Source organism: Zootoca vivipara, chromosome Z1, assembly GCF_965207765.1.
Source record: "Zootoca vivipara chromosome Z1, rZooViv2.hap1.1, whole genome shotgun sequence".
Taxonomy (NCBI): domain Eukaryota; kingdom Metazoa; phylum Chordata; class Lepidosauria; order Squamata; family Lacertidae; genus Zootoca; species Zootoca vivipara.
In genome coordinates this window covers 65,318,258-65,334,017 of record NC_142583.1, presented here as the reverse complement: position 1 = coordinate 65,334,017, position 15,760 = coordinate 65,318,258, and the positions used below count along the sequence as shown (strand labels likewise).

Here is a 15,760-nt window from a genome sequence, read left to right as displayed (position 1 = left end):
TGATGCTTCCTTTTCAGGTTTCAAGGTTAGGGGTCCGGGTGAGGTGTGGGAGGGGTGCAGGGCTTTTTTTTAAATGAGAGTTAATGAGGCAGAATAGCTTCTCTGGATGGGAAAATATATTTTCTCACCAAATTAAAGCCTGTGCAAAAAAAGAAAAAGAAAAAGAAAAAAAGCATGAGATGAATGTGGTGCCCTCTTTTTTTTTCCTGGAAAGAACAGAAGAAACTTCTCATACATTGGGAACTGGCCTTATCTCAGGACTCTGAGAACAATGACCTCGCCAGATAATAAGTTTTTATTGGCTTTAATTCTCTTGCTTACCTGCTGTTGCAGCAAAGCTTCTCCTTTCCTGGGGGGGGGGGGGAGCCCCGTGAATTAAAACCAAGGCTTGGAGATTTATTAAGAGCCCTTCCTTAGAGAACAGTGCAAGAAAAGACAGCACCCAGCCACAACTTTGCCTGGGTAGGTCCCCTGATTGAGAGCTATGCATCAAGCCATGTGGACAGGGTTTTTTAAATATAAAATAAATAAAAAATGGCACTTTTCTGGACCCACCCCGAGGGAGGACTGGAACCTGAAGAATGACAACACTAGCAACTCATTCTTCAGAGTTGGCACCTGTCTGTCTCGGGAGACAATGGAGTGTGCCTCCAGGGGTGAAGTTATTAGCATTATTATTAGCACCGAATTGACCTTGCCGAGGCGCACGCCCAGGCAGTGGGTATGGAGATCCTGGGCTGCCCAAACGACAAGACCCCCTTCTCGGCCTCGCTGATGTGGACCAAAGGAAAGCAGAGCAAGGCGTTTGGCACCAGCCTGGCAGAAGGAGGAACCGTTTTAGGGACTCCACTCCAGTTTACTCCTTAACCTTCTCTTCTCCCAAAGATATCTTGCAAGGCATTTGAGGTTTAGGGTCAGAGTTCTCCTCCTCGATGGGCTACGTTCCCAGGTTGTTGAGCATCAACTGCCCCTCGCTTCCCTCTACACGTTTCCCAAAGTTGGGTCTCAAGCTGTTTTCGGACTACAATTCTCATCATCCCTGACCACTGGTCTTTCTAGCTAGGGATGATGGGAGTTGTAGTCCAAAAGCAGCTGGAGACCCAACTTTAGGAAACACTGCTCTACAGCATGTGCAGAAACCGTCTTCTTGGACCCACTATCATTCTTGTCCGCTCAATCTGCCAGACCTTGACTTGGCACGCATGGGACATCCCCAAACCATCAAGGGCTTGAGTCCCAAAACATTAAAACACATCCCTCAAACCACTCAGAAAGCCAGGGGTAGCCAGACAAGAGTACTGGCTGGTGCCAGAAAATAAGGAATGTTTTCAGTAACTCGGAAGCTTTAGATAATTTGAGATGTTGGGGATTGGACCTGGAATTATCACACATGCTGAGCAGATGCAGCCCCTTCTCAGGACTGATTTCAAAGCACAGGAGCCTTTTCAGAAAAAAGTTGGCAACCCTATCGGGATGCGAAGGCATATCTAGTAAACATTTCGCATTTAGATCATGGGAAAGATTGGAGTTCAGCAGTAATACCTCCGGCGAATTATTTCTGTAATAACTGGCCTTTTCACCCCAAGTGGTAGACAAATACCTCTCTGAAGCATTTCACTTAGACGGTTTGTCATTTGACTTCAGGCAAGCAAGGCTGGACTAGATGAATCCCAAGCCGGAATTAAGATTGCCGGAAGAAATATCAACAACCTCAGATATGCAGATGACACAACCTTGATGGCAGAAAGTGAGGAGGAATTAAAGAACCTTTTAATGAGGGTGAAAGAGGAGAGCACAAAATATGGTCTGAAGCTCAACATCAAAAAAACCAAGATCATGGCCACTGGTCCCATCACCTCCTGGCAAATAGAAGGGGAAGAAATGGAGGCAGTGAGAGATTTCACCTTCTTGGGCTCCTTGATCACTGCAGATGGTGACAGCAGTCACGAAATTAAAAGACGCCTGCTTCTTGGGAGGAAAGCAATGACAAACCTAGGCAGTATCTTAAAAAGCAGAGACATCACCTTGCCTACAAAGGTCTGTATAGTTAAAGCTATGGTTTTCCCAGTAGTGATGTATGGAAGTGAGAGCTGGACCATAAAGAAGGCTGATTGTCGAAGAATTGATGCTTTTGAATTATGGTGCTGGAGGAGACTCTTGAGAATCCCATGGACTGCAAGAAGATCAAACCTATCCATTCTGAAGGAAATCAGCCCTGAGTGCTCACTGGAAGGACAGGTCCTGAAACTGAAGCTCCAATACTTTGGCCACATCATGAGAAGAGAACGACCGAGGACGAGATGGTTGGACAGTGTTCTTGAAGCTACGAACATGAGTTTGACCAAACTGCGGGAGGCAGTAGAAGACAGGAGTGCCTGGCGTGCTATGGTCCATGGGGTCACGAAGAGTTGGACACGACTAAACAACAACAAAGCATGCCAGAATGCTACATAAGGTTACCAGATTTTTTTTTCAAAGAATCCGGGGACACTTTTTCTTCTTCTTTATTTTTGAAAAGAGAAAAAAAGTTATTAAAAGAAAAGTCATTTTAAAAAATAATTAAGAAGTAATATCTTTTCTTCTGTGGTCTCCTCTGTCGCGCAGTCTTCCTCTGGGCCCTGGCCTGCTCTCTTGAAGCGCCAGCCACCGTGGAGTAGGCTCGGGTCGGGCCTGGGCTCGGCCACATGTCCTTGCCCTCCCGGTGCTCTCCTACCTATCTCCAGTGGTGGTGGCGGCGGCAGCGGCACAGCAAGGTCAGGCTCCCCTCTTTTTTTCTCCTTCCTCTTTCTCTGCCTTCCTTCTTCCTTCTCTCCTCCTTCTCCCTGCGTTGTCTCCGGGGTTTTCCTGGCTGTGGAGTGCCACTGGGCAGTCGGTCAGGTGGCTGGGTGCTTTTGCTCCTGGCTCAATTTGGGTCACGGGGGGTGTCAGCGGTTCCCCCAGTTGACGCACCAGGCATCCCTGGTTCCCCCTTGGCTGTGGCAGTGGGAGCTGCAATCTCAGCAGCCTGGAGCCAGCCTGGTGGCGCAGTTGGCTCTGGCTGGCTTCAGGAGCTGCTTGCTGCCGTGGCACCTGCCATTTTGCCTAGCCAGAAGTCCCCATATGATGTGTCTTGTGCCATTGAACCAATCGCACAACATTCAATCCATACTAATAAATCTACAACACTTAAAATATAAATCCAGGGACATTAAATGAAATCCGGGGACATTCCGGGGATGGATTTTGTCCGGGGACAGATTTGTAAATCCGGGGACTGTCCCCGGGAAACGGGGACATCTGGTAACCATATGCTACAAGGGCAGAGAAAAGACCAGCTCCAGTTTCTTCACATTCTGTTTTGATGTTATGTCAAGGAACGTTTTCAAATGCATGGCCTAAACAGGGTTGGCAGAGAAGCCTGAAGCTGAGGTCCCCCCGCCCTGCAGTTGACTACTGGCAGTACACCAGAAAACGTGTTGTTGTTGTTGTTTAGTCGTTTAGTCGTGTCCGACTCTTCGTGACTCCATGGACCATAGCACGCCAGGCACTCCTGTCTTGCACTGCCTCCCGCAATTTGGTCAAACTCATGTTCGTAGCTTCGAGAACACTGTCCAACCATCTCGTCCTCTGTCGTCCCCTTCTCCTTATGCCCTCCATCTTTCCCAACATCAGGGTCGTTTCCAAGGATTCTTCTCTTCTCATGAGGTGGCCAAAGTATTGGAGCCTCAGCTTCACAATCTGTCCTTCCAGTGAGCACTCAGGGCTGATTTCTTTAAGAATGGATAGATTTGATCTTCTTGCAGTCCATGGGACTCTCAAGAGTCTCCTCCAGCACCATAATTCAAAAGCATCAATTCTTTGGCGATCAGCCTTCTTTATGGTCCAGCTCTCACTTCCATACATCACTACTGGGAAAACCATAGCTTTAACTATACGGACCTTTGTAGGCAAGGTGATGTCTCTGCTTTTTAAGATGCTGTCTAGGTTTGTCATTGCTTTTCTCCCAAGAAGCAGGCATCTTTTAATTCCGTGACTGCTGTCACCATCTGCAGTGATCAAGGAGCCCAAGAAAGTAAAATCTCTCACTGCCTCCATTTCTTCCCCTTCTATTTGCCAGGAGGTGATGGGAATGGGACCAGTGGCCATGGGACCAGTGGTTTTTTTGATGTTGAGCTTCAGACCATATTTTGCGCTCTCCTCTTTCACCCTCGTTAAAAGGTTCTTTAATTCCTCCTCACTTTCTGCCATCAAGGTTGTGTCATCTGCATATCTGAGGTTGTTGATATTACTTCCGGCAATCTTAATTCCGGCTTGGGATTCATCTAGTCCAGCCTTTCGCATGATGAAACAACGTGTTAGTAGGGTCTAGATCCAATGCTTGGCTTTCAAGGATCAGGGCTACATACCTGCAGCCCTAATACGTAAGTAGATTGGGCTTGGAACCGTGAACACAAGCCATTTACACAAGTGTCGTAAAACATGTACAGATATCCTTTCCCCCCAAGCAACTGCTGTTCGCTACTGCACACTTATAATCAGAACAGAGCTTTCTTGTTTGAGCTCCAGCCTGTTAAGCGTGAAACAACACTAGCCTGAAGCAGCAAATGACGAGCACCACTTCTTCCTCATGCAACACTGGGGAATAACTCCAAACAACTGCTTTTTTATGATCGTTACTGGATATTTCTGGATGGGAAGAGCCAAGGCGATGCTTGCTCTTTGTTCCTTATTTTGTCACTGCTAGAATATGCTTAAATAAATACCTGCCGGTTTAAGGCAGTTTTACAGGCTAGGTGGCATTTGTTAGACTTCATCACACAACAACAACAACGATACCTGGCTGCTTGCGTCTCTGCACTAGGCAGGGATGTTGTTGAGGCAGACACTGATTGATCCAATCAGGATCCCCCTTTGTTTTCAGGGAGGAGCCATCAAACCAGGATGGCACCAGCTAACAACTGGAAGTTTCGGACAAGTTTCCTCTGGCAGTCAGTGGAATATTCTTGGAATGGTAATAGATGCTGTCCAGTTTTACAGTGGGACACACCCTCTAAAATGCAAGCTGTGCTTTACTCATTTCCTAAAACGAGAAGACACCTGGCCTGTTAGGTGGCGATGGGGGAAACACGATATGCAGATCAGTATTGCAAACTGCAGCTGCCTTGGCCAACAAGTATTACAAATTTGCATGAAAGGGCAGCTGGTGAAGTGGAGTGATGAAGGCTGAACTGGTTCGATTTTAGCCTCAACAATCCAGACATACCCCTTCCCTCCCTCAGCTCCCTTTTCTCATCTGCAGTGTGTTGATAATCATGCTGCCTGACCCCACAGGGCTGTTGTTGGGATTAAAGGTAAAGGTAAAGGTGCCCCTGACCATCAGGTCCAGTCGTGTCCGACTCTGGGGTTGCGGCGCTCATCTCGCTCTATAGGCCAAGGGAGCCGGTGTTTGTCCGCAGACAGCTTCCAGGTCATGTGGCTAGCATAACAATGCTGCTTCTGGCGAACCAGAGCAGCGCACGGAAATGCCGTTTACCTTCCCGCCGGAGTGGTCCCTATTTATCTACTCGCACTTTGATGTGCTTTCAAACTGCTAGGTGGGCAGGAGCTGGGACCGAGCAACAGGAGCTCACCCCGTTGCAGGGATTCGAACCACTGACCTTCTGATCAGCAAGCCCTAGACTCTGTGGTTTAACCCACAGCGCCACCTGGGTCCTGTTGTTGGGATTATTGAGCTAATTTAGGCGAAATGCTAAGTGTTATTTAAAAAATGCTGCTACGTATTATTAAGCAACATAGAGATGAGCCAAGCAGAGTGAAGTTGTTGGTTGGGTGGGCAGAATGCAAGCTCAGTGGTGAGTTTTATTCATCCCTGCACCCTAATTTATGTCAATAATGACCTGAGCCTCGATTGAAGTTTTGCATCCCTCCTTTCTCACTTGGGAAAAGCTGGTGGGTGGATTTGCTCACGATCAAGAAGAGAACACTTGACCAATGTAGTTTGCAGTTAGGAAGCAGTTTTCTTCAGTTAGCTATGCACATCTTTTGCCATTCCTAAGTGCTATGTAGCTTTGTGTTTGAAGCCAGTTCAATTTCTTCCCTTCCCAACTGCTGTGAATTGTTCCCTAGGGATTCCCCATCCTTCTAGTGAGCCATGGTCCCCTGGGTCTAAAACTCAGAGGTCATGGCTGTTGAAATTTGAGGAATCTGGAATTTTCTGCTGTGCACATAACATAGCTTTTACCTGTGATACACTTATAGCGTACTGTATTCAGGTCAAGCATTGGATTTCTGTTCCATCCACTTTCCCAATAATTCCACACTATTCTCACCTGCATGTTACCAAATGAATATTAATCCCTCCCTTCCTTGGTGGTTCACTGTCCTTGGTCAAAAGGAAACAGTTATGAGATGTTAAAGGTTTCCTTAACCCAGGCTATGGATTCTGCATGCATGTTCTAATGGACAAGAGAAAACATGGAATACAATTTTGACTGCCTTAAGGCATGATGATAAACCATGGTTTACTGTGATGCTAATGAGCCTTCAGGAACCTTGGACTTTCTCACTCCCCCATTCCCCCTTTTGGGAAGCTTGCCTTTCCACATTTAATTAACCATAGCTTGTCATTTCATCCAAACATGGCAAACTGTACAGTAATTAGTCTCAACTATGGTCTGTTTGAAACAATCCAACATCAAACCATGGTTTATGAAGCTGGCTTGTTTCCACAAACCATAACTAACATGAACCACAATTTGGGGTTCAAAAACACTAAACTGCAGTCAATCAAAAAAGGAGGTAGAAACTTCTGATATCCTCCTTGTGACAGTTCTGGAGGGCAGAGGGGGTTGTGTGAGCCCAAGCCTCACACAGGCTCATTTCCTGCATGATAAACCATCATGATGTCTAAATAGAACCTTGGCCTGTGAAATGGCATTCGGCATTCAAGGACTCTCTTGGGAGGGGAGACCGAAAATGAAGAAACCCAACATACTGAGTGAGTCTCTTAAAAGATGCAATGGAAACTTAGGTAAGCAAGACAGGATGTGAGCTCTCACATGCTTTCTGAACTGTAGTCAACAATTCGATTGACAGCTCACTAACAGTACTTCACTGAAATACATAGAAAATAGTTATTGCATTTTACGATTTTTCCATATTCTTGAATAACATCCAGAAAGAAGAGTCCTTGTTTAGAAAGTGAGCTGGAAATGGGTGGGTGATCCTTCCTAGGAGATGCCCATATATAAATACGGTAACACCCTGCTTCCTATGCTCTAAGGCCTTTCCCCTACAAAGCTGGGATCCTGATTCCATTTAATCATCCAGCCTGTTTTGCTATTTACGAGAGGAGACTCCCCCCCCCCCCGGTAACATCTTGAGGACCCCACGGAATTAAGACACCAGCTCTGCCGCTGGTACCTTGGGAGCTGAGCACTTACAGCGAAACCAGATAACGAAAGCAAATCAATAGCGAAAACAGCACCGGCAATCACAACAGCTGTAAATTAAACCCCTTGAAGCAAATGGAAGCAGCCAAACGAGGATTCAAATGGGGGTTGAACTTCATGACCCCAGAAAGCCTTTGGTAGCCCCGTGATTAATCATGAAAATAGCAAGGGCACTGCTTGAAGTCTCTACAAGGGAGTACAATGGAAAGACCTGTAAATTGAGTCCAGACTAGTAGGAAGAGCTGAGCCTTCTTTGGAGGACATCTTGCATTTACTCAGGGCATTGCTTAGCCTCTAACTCAGGCATCCCCAAACTTCGGCCCTCCAGATGTTTTGGACTACAATTCCCACCATCCCTGACCACTGGTCCTCTTGGCTAGGGATCATGGGATTTGTAGGCCAAAACATCTGGAGGGCCGCAGTTTGGGGATGCCTGCTCTAACTTGACCTGCTTAAATACACGCCAGCTGCCTTATTGGGCTCTGGGGCTAAGCTTTGGGCTGTGCTGACTCCAATTCTTATTCATTTCACTTTTGGGCAATCTTCTTGCCGGAACAATTTACAGAAAGGTTGCAACAAGTACAAATTCAAGGACTAAGGGCCCCTCCAGACATTTTTTATATTGCACATTCATGGTGATTTGTGCTCATGATGCTATCAGGGTGGTCTCATTCGATCCTGCTTTCCACACTGTCTGAGTCTGCAAATGTTTTGGGGTGGTTATTTCCTGTCAGTGCATATAGCATGGCTTCCTGCTGAAATCCTGTAATGTTCTGGAATTTTATTTTAGGTTTTGTCCTGCGCTGCAAAGGGACCCAGGTGGCGCTGTGGGTTAAACCACAGAGTCTAGGGCTTGTTGATCAGAAGGTCGGCGGTTCGAATCCCTGCGACGGGGTGAGCTCCCGTTGCTCGGTCCCAGCTCCTGCCAACCTAGCAGTTCGAAATCACATCAAAGTGCAAGTAGATAAATAGGGACTGCTCCGGCGGGAAGGTAAACGGCGTTTCCGTGCGCTGCTCTGGTTTGCCAGAAGCAGCTTTGTCATGCTGGCCACATGACCCGGAAGCTGTCTGCGGACAAACGCCGGCTCCCTCGGCCTATAGAGCGAGATGAGCGCCGCAACCCCAGAGTCGGACACGACTGGACCTGATGGTCAGGGGCCCCTTTACCTTTACCTTTACCTGCGCTGCAATCCCTCCAGACAGCAATAATGCGATAGCATTGAGGAAGTGCATTGCTCTGCTTTCCTTTGGACCACATCAGTGAGGCTGAGAGGAGGCTCTTATTGTCTGGGCAGCCCAGAACCTCCACGCACACTGCCGAGGCAGGGCCGTCTTAACCGTTGACTCTAGTGGTGCACGGCGCCAGAGCGCTGGGCTCCCAGGGGCGCCGAGCATTGGAGTCCGGAGTCGAGCGTTGGAGTCCGGCAAAGAGCTGACAAGCAGAGCAGAGCCCGTCCGAGCTGCGGCTCTGCATGAGTTCGGGGCCAAGCAAGGCGCTAAGATAGCTACCTGGCTCCTCCCTATGCGCCTGGGCTTGGTGTAGGGCTGTCAAGGGGGCGCCCAGTGGCTTCCGTCGTTGTTGGCACCGTGCTGAGAGATACTTTCTCCGGCTTCTAGCGAGGCTCCGAGTCCCCACCCTGCCCCAAAAGGAGGAGGAGGAGAAGGTGGCTGCGGGGGTGGGGAGCCAAGGACTGAGTTCCTCCCAGCCCCATGTCCCCTTTTGCTGCCTCCTTGGCAGCTCCTGTTACCTGGGTGGGGATCGCCGCTGATCGCACCCCCTGCCGCGCTGCGCATGCCGTCCCTGTGGGTGATGTGGGCATGCCCCACTCTATGGGCGCTGCCGAGAGGCTTCCTCTGCTGCTGCGCCTGCCCCCCCCCATGCGCCACTTGGCAAATGGGAGTTTTAATAGTCAGGTATGTGGTGGGGTATGATTTCTATTGAGTGCGGCTGATAAGGGTCCGCTCCTCTCTCCCCCCCCCCCGGAATTAAAAGGGGAGGGGGCAGGGGAGCCATTTCTGTGATGTGGGCTGGATGAAGCATTGGTAGTTTGTGCATCACTAGCTATCTGTCTCCACCCTTTAGCCCTTGTCTACCACTTTTATATTTCTGATCTTGCAACGCAGCCTTGCGATTTCATTTTGCAAAGGCCCCCTTCCTGGGGCAGGTGATAATTAAAAGCAATATAAAGGTATAATTCCTGCAGCAATGATAATGCTATTTAAATGCACCTGAGAGTAAGCCCCTCAGTTTTACTTCTGAGTAGTGCTGTAGGAAGGCATAGGATATGGGAGGGGATGTCTGTCTCTCTTCTCTCACTGCTACCTCTCCCCCCCCCCACTTCCAGTTTTATCTATTTATGCTAGTTGAAAGATAGCTGGTGCAAAACATTCCAGTGTAAAGGGACAAAAAGGGGCATGTGGATTGTGAGAAGTGGGATGATGATGATGATGATGATAATTATATACCGCCCTATACCCCAAGGTCTCGGGGCGCTTCACTGAATAAAATCAAAATATAAAACCACAAAATACATAAACAAAATAAAAACAACAACCCTAATAACCCCCCACTCCCCAAAACCACATTTTAAAAGGGCATAGGATCATCACAACATTTAAAGTAAGACAATTAACGAAGCCCCTCGTTGGAAAGACCATGATCTCAGAAATGTCTGCAGGAATATTCATTGGCAACCAAATTGGCTGGGTGCCTTTCTAATACAGTTAACCCGCACCCTAACTGTTTACTGTTTCTTTGTTTATGTTTCCTGCTTTCTTTTCCCAAGCAGAGATAATGTGTAAGTGTGGTGTCAGCTCCCTAAAAAAAAGTCAACAACTCTGGGGAATCTTTCCTAAAAAAAGGTCAACAGCTTGGGGTCTCCCCCCCCTTAAAAAAAGGTTGACAACTCTGGGAAATTGCAGGGGGGGGCACCAGAGGGATCCTTGCACACGGCGCGGGATATTCTGTTTAAAAAAAAATTATTTAATCATTTTTTCAATACAAACAACAACCGCAAAAGACACATACAACAAAAACCATAATAACAATAATAGCACAGTTTGACAATTCAGATTTGAATACACTGATATACCTATGACTACATCTTTTAAACAATATTTCCCCACCTCTCTCTCCTTCCCCTGCTTCCCATCACTCTCTGCCTTATCACTTGAAATCTCCCACGTTTCCGGAATATAATTTAGAATTAAATTCAGTTCCCCTAAATAGCAATTTCTTTTTATTACTCTTGCTATAAAAATGGCGCCAGGTATCCTTAAGACGGCCCTGTGCCCAGGCTTGTGCCCCAGGGAGGTCACTTTGGTGCTGCTAACACAGGGGTTTGAGTTTACCCCTGGAGGTGCACTCCATTGCCTCTTGAGACAGACGGATGCCAACAATATTTGCCATAATATGTTGAAAAGGGAGAGCAAGGAGGACACAGCGGTGGATCTTGAGCATGTACGACATGAATTCTACCTAGCTCAGGGCTGGATCTGCCATTAGGCGGAAGAAGGCAGCTCCCTCAAGCAGTGAATGCTGCTGGTTAGCAAACAGTAGCAAGGTATTAGAGAAGAGAGCTGTGTGTACCAAGGATCCTGTCCTCTACCCACTGCTGCAGCTGCTGAAGATTTGGACACCAGCCTGGCTGGCTTCTGTGTTGGTTCCCCATCATGTCCTTTGCCTCAGGCAGTGAAATATCTTAGACTGATCCCGAGCATCCTCTATCGACCCAGGGAAGCCGAGCCTATGCATGACCTCAGAGAGATACCACCAGCCAGAAGACAAGAGCTCAAGAGTGGGGGCCCTTTATCAGCCCTGCCCTGTGTTTTGTTTGTTCTTTGGGGGAAAGATGCACCTAGACACTCCTATTTCCAATCAACCATTTGGTTGCTGCACAAGAGGAATGGCTTTCGGGTGCCCGGCTTTGCCATTTGCTTGTTATTATTAGAGGAAGGCAAAGAGGGAAGATGATAATTCCCCATTTGCTGCAACATGAGCTTTTTACGAGCGGTGAACTTTTTACCTCCAATAATCAATGCTCCAGTTGACCTGCTGGGTTGTGTCTGTGTGGCCGTGGCAGGCTTGGAAGATAGGCATAAAGATTTACATGCACACCCACCCACACACCCCAGATTTCAAAGGATACCTTTCAGATGTCGGAAAAGTAACCGAAGTTTCTCTTTCCCCTCGCCAAATTCAGAGCTAACACAGAAGCATGTAGCCTTTTGGGAAACCTGAGGACTGAAGCCTCTACATTAGGGGTGGGAAACCAATGGCCCACCAGTTGCTTCCGACTCTAACTCCCATCAGCCCCAGCCAGCGGGGCTAGTGGTTGGGGACAATGGGAGCTGGATTCCAGCAACATTTGGAGCGACACAGGTTCCCCCTGCTCTGTGTGTTTTGGGATTGCGGCTTACTCTACATCCTCGAGAACTCTGGACACTCAATAACACTTGGAGCTCAACTTGTGCAGGAGAATTCAGGGGACAAATTGCTGTACCAAAAGGTAAAACTCACCAACATATTAGAGCAAGTTTGTTTTCCACTATTCAGTGAAAACAAACTTGCCGCACTTGTTGAGCTTGAATGCCAAGCCGGTGTTTAAAAATTAAGGCAGGCAGACAAATTGCTTTTTGTTTTGCTGCTGAAAAAAAGCTTTTTTCTGACTTGCATACATTACACATTGCTTTTTTATTTTTATAGTACTTACTTTATAATAATGATAATAATTTATTATTTATATCCCTGAGATTAAGAGTATTGTGCTCTACCTACTGAGCTACCCCAGCACTCCTCATACTTACTATAGTAAGCTGGTGTAATGCTGTGACTAAAATGGTAAAGGGTGTGATCCGGGCAAAGTTGAGCAGTAAAGAACCACTAAGTATATACTGTAAAATGAATGGTGTTTAAAAGTGTTGGATTGCAGCCAAAGTGTTTTGTGGAGCATTAAAAAGATGCATATTTATTGGGGTAGGAACTTTTGGGGGTGGTAATCAGACGGTAGTGACGGTAGCGTGTTGGGCTCCGCTCCTCGCAGGGCATTTCTGGCGCGCCCCCGATCCTCCCCCAACACACCCACCACCAACCCTGACCCACGTGGCGGAGGATCGGCGCGCTTTGCGCAGCGCGCGACGCAGCCGCGCTTCTCCTCCCCCTCTACCCGGACTCCCGATCCCTTCGCCAACTTGGAGGGCGAGCGGGGGCGGGGGGCATTGACATGCAAATCCGGCCGGCGGGAGCCAATCGGGACGGGATTACCGCCCGAGGAGGGATTACCTGGGAAGGAGGAGGAGGAGGAGAGGGAGGGAGGACTGGCTGGCTGGCCGGCGGAGCAGCCGAGCAGCTGTGCGCTCGAGTTGCCTCCGCTTCCCACAGACCCGGCGGGGGCGCGAGCCGAGGTCCGCCCTCCTTTCCCTCCGTCCCTCCCCGGGGGCAAGGCCTGACTCTGCGGTGTAGAGCCCCTCCGCCTCCTGCTGCGAAGCCCCCTCCCCGTTCCGCGGCTCCTGCTGCCGCTGCAGCCCAGGCAGAAGCGATGCGGCGGCGGCGTCTGCTGCGCGCTCCGAGGGCGCGCCAACCCGGGAGCTGCTGAGGCGCTGCGCCGCCGCGGGCTATTGTTGCAGCCGCCGGGAGCTTCTCTCTCTCCCTCCCTCCCTCCTGGCGGGATGATACCGGGGAAGCCGTTGAACTTGGGCGGCTGCTGACAGGAGGCGGCCCATGTGCAGCCCTCGGGGCCAGCGGGGTTGGGCACGCCGTCGGGCCGCGGCCGGCAGGAGCGGTAAGTAGCGCCGCCGCCGGGGCTGGGCTGGTTAAGGACGCGGCTCCCGCGCTGCCCTCACGCTGGAGCTCGAGGAGGGGAAGGAGAAGCGGAGAGGAGGAGGAAAAAGCCGCTTCCCTCTCTCCATTGCTCCTCCTTTCCCTTCGCGCGGGTCCCTTCCTCCTTCACTCTTCTTCTCCCTCGCTTCTTCACCTTCTCGCCCATCTTTTCTGCCTCCCCCTCTTCACGCTCCCCCCATTCCCCCCCTCTCTCAGCACAGTTTCTTCCTTCCCTCCTTTTCAACTTTCGGTTTTCCTCCATTCTTCCCGCATTTCTTTCATTTTTTTAAAAAAAATGGGGGGCGGGCGCCCCTCTCTCATTTGAACAGGATTTGAATTCAATGGGTGGCAAAGGGAATGATTTGGGGCGCATTTTAGTTAAGGGGGCAAACAGTTGTGTTTGTGCCCCGTGTGCGTTTTGCGTTTGGGGGGGGGGTTAAATCTCTGGTACTTTCTAAGAAACACTTTCCCTTTCGCTACAGTGAGCGAGGGAGAGGAATGCACCTTGCTAGGCTGAGCGATTCATCATACCCAAAGAGTCTTGCGGGCATGGCTTCTTTCCTTTCATGTGCAGGGATAATAAATCAGACATATAAACCTGTAGAAGGCCTTAGAGTTTCCAGCGCCGGTGAATTGCTAGCAGATGAGAATGAAATTCTATCGGATTTCTCTGGGAGGCTTCATCAAAGCACTTTTTTTTTTTTTGCGGGGAGGGGGAAGCAAATCAAACTGCCCACCCTGGTAATGTAAATGTGGGTCAAGTTGACAAATGACCTTTTAATTATTGGTTTTTAAAGGTGTATATTTAATTAGAGGACACAGATTGAATGTATGACGTACCCCCCTTTTTTTTGCAGAGCATTTGCAACTGATGCAATAATGACAGCTTTAAAAAAAAGAATGCATTTAATTAGCCAAGGGTAGTCCTCCTCCTCCTCCTGCTGCTGCTAAAAGGGCAATGAGGCTTCATTTCTGCAAGAGAGGCCAGATCATTTTCTAGGGGTGAGGGATGTAGGTTGGGAAGGCGTTTTGTTAGTGATGCAGTGCCTAGCATGCCTGCAGCAAGTGGCAGAGGCAGTGCATACGGTAGAACTGTAGAGGTCGAAAGGGATCCTGTGGGTCATCTAGTCCAACCCTCATGTTTGGGGGAGGGCCTGGCTAATAGGAGGGGTGTGTGGGACTGACCATAACACAGAGTGAGGTCTGTGGTGTTTCTTCCTAGATCACTGTAGGAGAAATGGCAGGAAAGCACAAGGAGACTGTAAAAGACAAAAAAGGAGAGCTACCACACTCTCACTTAGAGTGGTGGGCTTTGATGTGGGAGACTAGTTGAAATCTCAGTTCATTTATGTCATGAGGTATGGGAATAGCAGTAGATCTCAGCCTGGTCTACCTCGCAAGGCTATCCAGGGGATGAAGAATCCCAACCCAGGCAAAGTGAGGCACTTATAAATCACAACGATTCAGATAAGAAAGAGCTATGCTGCAATCCAAACTCCACGTTCCTAGGAGCAAGCCCCATTGAATTAAATGTAGTTTATTCATGAAGAGACATTATTAGAATTGCAGCAGCAAGCACAGTGCCACCTCCCCCAACTCACTGAACCCCTTGAGGTTTGCTAAAATGTACATATTGCTGAAATGCTTTATTAGCTGATTTTGTCCATTCCTTGAGATAGGTCACTGTTAACATTTTACAGGTGGGAAACTGAGGCTCTGTTTTGGCCAAAACCCATCTAGCGAATTTGTGGCTGAGTAACTACTAATATGAAGTCTGATCTCCCCATTTCCAAGTTCAACAGTCTGACAATTTGTAATGGGAGTGTATCAAAGTGTTTTGGAATTGATTTCAAGAGATTTCTTCCCGGTAGGAAGTTCTATGTTGTTTTTACTGTCCATGTCAGAACATCTCTCTGCTTCCGCCACCCCCTTTCCTGGTCCCCACCCCACCCTTGCAATCCACTTCAAATAGCCCGAACACAGCATACAGCCTTCAGCCTGCAGGTTGTCCACCTCTGAATTAAGCCTAAGAACATCAAACTCTGCATGATTAGACAATTCAGTTTCCAACAAAATAGTCTGAGATTTCACTCGTTTGTTAGCATTTGGCAATCAATGCAAATAATGCTGCTTCTGAGTTGTAAGCAATGTGTCATCTGTCTACTGAAAGCTTTACAGCAGGTGTTGGGGGGGCAACCCAAGAACTGGGATCTGAATGTGGCCCTCCATGCCTCTCTGCCTGGCCCTTGGAACATTCCCTTAGGCCACACCGTGCTCTGGTTTGCTTTGCAGCCCATGTATCTGGCTGGATTCTATGATTCCATGTGTCCTTGAAGTTATAATGCCTCTTGCTTGCTTGTCTGGATGAAGGCTAGAGACAGGTGTGTGTGTGTGTGTGTGTGTAGAAACTAGCCTGCTGGACAAAGTTAGTTTATATTAGTTGCTGTGCCCACTTTTGCCAATGGGCTTGCCCGCTTCGGAAACTCATTGAGAAGGGGATGTGGCTCTAGGG

At 48.5% G+C, this 15,760-nt stretch overlaps 1 protein-coding gene across 6 annotated transcripts in view; it reads left to right on the top strand.

Annotated features, from left to right (window-relative positions):
- SHROOM3 (shroom family member 3) overlaps nt 1-15,760 on the top strand; it is a 233,965-nt gene that overhangs the window by 137,987 nt on the left and 80,218 nt on the right. Inside the window, exon 1 of one of the 6 annotated variants that reach the window (XM_035114002.3) lies at nt 12,749-13,210. The exons of 4 other annotated variants lie outside the window; for them this stretch is intronic. The gene's annotated coding sequence lies outside the window, so the exon portion shown is untranslated. Of the gene's footprint in view, nt 1-12,748; nt 13,211-15,760 lie in introns of those variants that run through there. One more of the 6 variants, XM_060278378.2, reaches the window with a different exon arrangement.